The following is a 7,167-nucleotide window of genomic DNA, read 5'->3' as shown; positions in this document are numbered from 1 at the left end:
GTCTCCTTCCTGAGCGGTATGATGGCTGCGTGGTCCCATGGTGTTTATACTTGCGTACTATTGTTTGTACAGATGAACGTGGTAACTTCAGGTGGTTGGAAATTGCTCCCAAGGATGAACCAGACTTGTGGAGGTCTACAAATGTTTTTTTCTGATGTCTTTTCTTTGAATTTCCCATGATGTCAAGCAAAGAGGCACTGAGTTTGAAGGTAGGCCTTGAAATACATCCACAGGTACACCTCCAATTGACTCAAATTATGTCAATTATCCTATCAGAAGCTTCTAAAGCCATGACATCATTTTCTGGAGTTTTCTAAGCTGTTGAAAGGCACAGTCAACTTAGTGCATGTAAACTTCTGACCCACTGGAATTGTCTGTAAACAATTGTTGGAAAAATGACTTATGTCATGTACAAAGTAGAGGTTCTAACCGACTTGCCAAAACTATAGTTTTTTAACAAGACATTTGTGGAGTGTTTGAAAAACGAGTTTTAGTGACTCAAACTTAAGTGTATGTAAAACCTGACTTAAACTGTATACCACGATGCAGCCACCCCCATGCTTGACAATAAGGAGGCAGATCGTCTCCTCAGTGATGTCTTGTGTTGGCTTTGCATTTAGCCCAAAAATTATATTCATTTGCCATGTTTTTAGCAGTATTGCTTTATTGCATACAATATGCATGTTTTGTTATTATTTAGTATATTTGTGTTCTTTTCACTGTCATTTAGGTCATTATTGTGTTGTTGATCCATCCTCAGTTTTCTCCCATCACAGCCATTGAACGCTGTTTTAAAATCCCCAATGGTTTCACTTATTTTTATTTTACCTTTTAACAAGGCAAGTCCGTTAAGAACAACAGATTTTTACCTTGTCAGCTCAGGGATTTGATCTTGCAACCTTCCGGTTACTAGTCCAACGCTCTAATCGCTAGGCTACCTGCCACCCTAATGGTAACATCCCTGAGCGGTTTCATTCCTGTCCTGCAGCTCAGTTCAGGACAAGTGTATCTTTGAGATGTCTGGGTGCTTTAATACATAATGTAGAGCATCATTCTTAACTAGACCAGGGATGGGACCCTTGTGTAGGAACTCAGTCAAGACCTCCACTTACTGTTCAGAATTAGAATAGAATCATACACAAGGTGACCTTTCTGAATGTGGTTGTGCATCAGTTTTCCTCTTGCTAAGTCGGTCACTGTCAGCTATGTTTTTCCCACTTTGACATAAGAGTATTGTGTGTGTTGTTGACAAAACATGACAAATCTATTTTAATCCCACTTTGTAACACAATACAATGTGAAGAAATACAAGGGGTCTGAATACTGAATATACACCCTTCATCACACACACGTACACACATGCATACAGACATCACGTCTGAACAGCAGTATAACATCACCAAACACCATTTGATCGTGGTAGCATCAAAGCAGCTCGTCTCCATGCTCAGCTCAGCTCTGTGATGCTGCTGCTGCTAAGAGAGAACACGCTGCATCGTGTGGGTACTCTCACCATTCTGTTTCATGTCTCTCCTGCTTCCACAGGGTGAGGCTGGCTGGAAGGTGTGTCTACATGGGGCCTGTTAAAGGGGTGTGTGGCAGGTTCAGACAGCAGAGGAACTGGACGGTAGTAGGGGTGTAGTACAGTGGAATGGTAGAGAGATGGTTAGTCTATGCCACACGTCTTCAGTGATGCTTCTCTGTCCCGTGCTGCTCAGTGAGCCTGGGGCCGACAGGCTAGGCGTTAGTCAGTCAAGGGGAAAGTAGAGCGAGTGAGGGGAGACGTCACCTGACACAGCCCTGGCTTGAACCCTCAGGGGTCAGTCAGAACAGCACTGGAGCATCAGCATCCACCCCTCTTCCTCAACCTCACTATTAAATATAGAAACCGAGAGGAGAGGACAAGAGAGTAAATGTCTGTAAGGGTGTGCGTGTCAGGGAGTCTATTTATGATGGTGTGTGTGTACGTGCACGCCCGTGTGTGTGTGTCCATCTCCGGCAGAGCGGCTTATTGCATGTGAAACTGTGTGGTGAGTCACTGCTCTCATGGTCTGCTTCTATCCCCCTGTTCACTAGCTGTGGGCCCTGCCGCTCTCCCACAGTCTCTCCCCTTGCCCCGCCTGTCTCCCCTTGCCCCGCCTGTCTCCCCTTGCCCCGCCTGTCTCCCCTTGCCCCGCCTGTCTCCCCTTGCCCCGCCTGTCTCCCACCCTTGCCCCTGCCTCTCTCACCCTTGCCCCGCCTGTCTCACTCACCCCCCGCCTGCCCCGCCCTGTCTCTCCCCGCCTTGCCCCGCCTGTCTGTCTCCCCTTGCCCCTCTCTCACCTTGCCCGCCTGTCTCTCACCCTTGCCCCGCCTGTCTCTCTCACCTTGCCCCGCCTGTCTCTCACCCCCCGCCCTGTCTCCCCCTGCCCCGCCTGTCTCTCACCCTTGCCCCGCCTGTCTCCCTCCTCCGCCTGTCTCCCCCTGCCCCGCCTGTCTCTCTCACCCTTGCCCCGCCTGTCTCTCTCACCCTTGCCCCGCCTGTCTCTCTCACCCTTGCCCCGCCTGTCTCCCCCTGCCCCGCCTGTCTCCCCCACTCTCAACAGTCTCTCTTCCTTTGCCGATCTAATAGGACATTAAAAGCCTCAGGAAGTTGGAGGGAGGGTTACTGCTGACACTGAGGAATAGTACAGGGTCTGGCTGGCAGGCTGCATGGGAACGAGTGTGTGTGAAATGGGGGGGGGTAGGAATGGATTTTTACCCAGGGAAGAGGGCCCGAGGGTTGGGGTGCAGGGGGGTGCGGTTGCAACATTGACAGTGGTAGCTGTGTTTTGACTGGAGCTCTGGTGCAATGCAGAAAGTTAGGAGGGGTGCTGGAAGGCATCAACAGCAGCATCTCTCTTGAAGAGCTGAGGGGGAGGGTCTGGAGCAGAGAGTTAATGATAATGAGGTGTAGGAGGGACTGTCTTTAGAGCACTCGCCTGCCTTGTCTGTCTACTTACGATCACAATCACACTTCCTGCATCTCTCTCTTTCTCCTCTCTTTCTCTCAACTTTCTGCTTCTTTCTCGCTCTCTCGTTCATATAAGCCTACATCTAACGTCTGCCTTTCAGCCTCATTCTACTCTCCATCTCTTGCTCTGAACCCTGTTTCTGGAGAGTTACAGTCCGGTAGGTTTTAACATCCGAATCCAACATGGCGTCGCAGTCAGACGTCTTTGTCCTGTCGTGTCCCTTGTATATCTCGTTTTACATCTTTTTCTTCGCATATCTTTTAAAAATATTTTCCTAAACCTCAACTTCTAAATACTCTCCTGCAACCCGCCTCACCCAATGTGATGTGGATCTGCTTTTTTTATAAAGTATTTCTATTTACTTTGGATCTGGAATCCCTCAACTGAAGCTAGCCAGCTAACCACCTACCAGCTATCAGTGAGAAAATCATTGCTAGCGGTCATCAGCTAACCTTTAGCTTGGAAATCTCTTGCCAGTTCGAACAACGTGACTCAAACCAGAGCATAACGGACCTACTTCTCTCCCTATCCCCGGATTCCTACCGCAAACTCTGAACATTTTCATCTGGATCTTCGCAACTAGCTAACCGCAATCCCGGGTGAGCACTCCTGGCTAGATTTTCCATCCCGGAGCAAGCACCAATTAGCCTGAAGCTAGCCCGGCTAGGGCTCCTGTGCTACCACTGATGCCCACTCCTGGGCTACAATATCCGGACCCGGTCTACTGCCGGTACAGGGCACGGAACACCGCCAATCCTCTACGACTGAAATACCGACATAATCTGCCTGAGGTTTCCAACAGGCCCCTCGGGCGCGACGTCCTCTGAAGGCCCATTCTGCTAACAGCGGCCTACTAGCTCCCTAGAGCTACTTGGACCCTACTAATCCAAAGACTGGTCTATCAACGTCACCGCACGAAGACGCAAAAACAGACTTACCCCCATCGTGACGTCCCCCAAAGGCTAACTTGCTGGCCCCGGTCTGCTAACTGCTAGCTTGCCTGCCCCGTCTGCTAACTGCTAGCTTGTTTAGCCCCGGCCTACTAACTGTTAGCTTGTTAGCATCGGCCTACTAACTGTCTGAATCGCCGTGTACCCAGTGTACCCATAAGTTCACTTTGCTACGCATGCCTCTCTCTAATATCAATATGCCTCGTCGATTACTGTCCTGGTTAGTGATTACTGTCTTATTTCACTGTAGAGCCTCTAGCCCTGCTCAATATGCCTTAACCAACCATGTTGTTCCACCTCCTACATATGTGATGACATCACGTGGTTTAAACGTCTCTAGAGACAACATCTCTCTCATCATTACTCAATGCCTAGGTTTACCTCCAATGTACTCACATCCTACCTTACCTTTGTCTGTACACTATGCCTTGAATCTATGCTATCGTGCCCAGAAACCTGCTCCTTTTACTCTCTGTTCCGAACGTGATAGACGGCCAGTTCGTATAGCCTTTAGCCGTACCCTTATCCTACCTCTCCTTTGTTCCTCTGGTGATGTGGAGGTTAATCCAGGTCCTGCAGTGCCTAGCTCCACTCCCACTCCCCAGGTGCTCTCATTTGTTGACTTCTGTAACCGTAAAAGCCTTGGTTTCATGCATGTCAACTTTAGAAGCCTACTCCATTAGTTTGTTTTACTCACTGCTTAATAAGCACACTCTGCCAACCCGGATGTCTTAGCAGTGTCTGAATACTGGCTTAGGAAAACCACCAAAAACCCTGAAATCTCCATCGCTAACTATAACATTTTCCCCCAAGATAGAACTGCCAAAGGGGGCGGTGTTGCAATCTACTGCAAAGATAGCCTGCAGAGTTCTGTATTAGTATCCAAGTCTGTATGCAAACAATTCGAGCTTCTACTTCTAAAAATTCCCCTTTACAGAAAGAAGTCTCTCACTGTTGCCGCTTGCTATAGACCTCCCTCTGCCCCCAGCTGTGCCTCGATATCATATGTGAATTGATTGCCACCCATCTATCTTCTGAGCTCGTGCTAATAGGGGACCTAAACTAGGACATGCTTAAGCATCTCCAATCCAAAATTAAATCTAGAATCGGCTTCCTATATCGCACAAAGCATCTTTCACTCAAGCTGCCAAACATACCCTCATAAAACTGACCATCCTGCCGATCCTCGATTTCCGGCGACGTCATCTTTAAAATAGCCTCCCAACACTCTACCCAACAAACTGGATGCAGTCTATCACAGTGCCATCCGTTTTGTCACCAAAGCCCCTACACTACCAACCATTGCGACCTGTACGCTCTCGTTGGTTGGCCCTTGCTTCATACTCGTCAAACCCACTGGCTTCAGGTTATCTACAAGTCTCTGCTAGGTAAAGCCCGCCTTATCTCAGCTCACTGGTCACCATAGCAGCACCCACTCTTAGCATGCGCTCCAGCAGGTATATCTCACTGGGCCCCCTAAGCCAATTCCTCCTTTGGTCGTCTTTCCTTCCAGTTCTCTGCTGCCAATGACTGGAACGAACTGCAAAATCTCTGAAGCTGGAGACTCATCTCCCTCACTAGCTTTAAGCACCAGCTGTCAGAGCAGGTCACAGATCACTGTACCTGTACATAGCCCATCTGTAAACAGCCCATCTATCTACCTACCTCATCCCCATACTGTATTTATTTATTTTGTTCCTTTGCACCCCAGTATCTCTACTTGCACATTCATCTTCTGCATATTCTACCATTCCAGTGTTTAATTGCTATATTGTAATTACTTCACCACAATGGCCTATTTATTTCCTTAACTTACCTCATTTGCACTCACTGTATATAGACTTGTTTTCTTTTGTTCTACTGTATTATTGACTGTTTTGTTTATTCCATGTGTAACTGTGTTGTTGTATGTGTCGAATTGCTATGCTTTATCTTGACCAAGTCGCAGTTGCAAATGAGAACTTGTTCTCAACTAGCCTACCTGGTTAAATAAAGGTGAAATAAAAAAACTCCAACCCTGTTCCTGGAGAGTTACAGTCCAGTAGGTTTTAACTCCAACCCTGTTCCTGGAGGGTTACAGTCCTGTAGGTTTTAACTCCAACCCTGTTCCTGGAGAGTTACAGTCCAGTAGGTTTTAACTCCAACCCTGTTCCTGGAGGGTTACAGTCCTGTAGGTTTTAACTCTAACCTTGTTCCTGGAGAGTTAAGGTAGGTTTTAACTCCATTAACCTACAGGAGGATAGCTCTCCAGGAACACGGTTGGCATTTAAACCTACAGGAGGGTAGCTTCTCCAGGAACAGGGGTTGGAGAAACCCTGACTAGCCTGTTTGCAGTTATCAGGCTCCAGTCTAAATGTGATTCTCCTTCGCCTGTCACTATTAGACCCTGCCCCTCTCCAATTGATCCCATTCATCCCAGTGTGATAAGCCCCACCCACTCCAGACTGAATGAAAACAGAGCTTAGTGTATGTGGCCCTGAATGTCCAGTTTACTGCACCATCATCAATCCTCCCCGGGCTCCTAGGCCGTGCAACAACATAGATGTGTGTGTGTCCTATTTCAGTGATATGATGATATAACTGCAATTCATATCACCACCGTGGCAGTCATAACTGTGTAGGTGGACAATAGCCTCGTCTACTCACAGAGTATCTGGTCCTTCTATGATGAATGTTTAGTGGCTGAGCCTGACGGCAGCATTACCTGGGCTCTGTGGAGATGACATGTGAGGTAAATTAGACGTTTTCCTGACACTCCCCCTGCTGGCCAGAACTGCACACTGCAGGTTAGGAGAGGGAACACAAGGAATCAGTCACTGTGAGAAACAGACTCATGACTCAGAGACAGGCCACAGTGTAATGTCAATGCATTTACTGCCTTTCTATCTGTCTGCCAATGTGGCATTGTGGAGGCAGCTTGTTTCCCCTGCTAGAACGTAGTCATTTAGCGGTCTAACTATGGCTCCACACCTCACACAAATTGGAGCCGTTGTTGGTTTTGCTTGAATGTTGTTTGCATCACTGGATGTTGCTTCACAATGCTTTGCTCCCTCACAAGTAAGAACATATATCTTTGGAAAACACTGACTCCAGTGACAGGAGGATCACTGGGTGCCAAGGGCTGGAGTTAAAACCTACTGGACTGTAATTCTCCAGGAACAGGGCTGGAGTTAAAACCTACTGGACTGTAGTTCTCCAGGAACAGGGCTGGAGTTAAAACCTAC

The sequence above is a fragment of the Oncorhynchus masou genome, unplaced genomic scaffold (assembly GCF_036934945.1).
Source record: "Oncorhynchus masou masou isolate Uvic2021 unplaced genomic scaffold, UVic_Omas_1.1 unplaced_scaffold_1900, whole genome shotgun sequence".
Taxonomy (NCBI): Eukaryota; Metazoa; Chordata; class Actinopteri; order Salmoniformes; family Salmonidae; genus Oncorhynchus; species Oncorhynchus masou.
The sequence above is the reverse complement of the archived record's forward strand: the minus strand, read 5'-3'. Positions refer to the sequence as shown.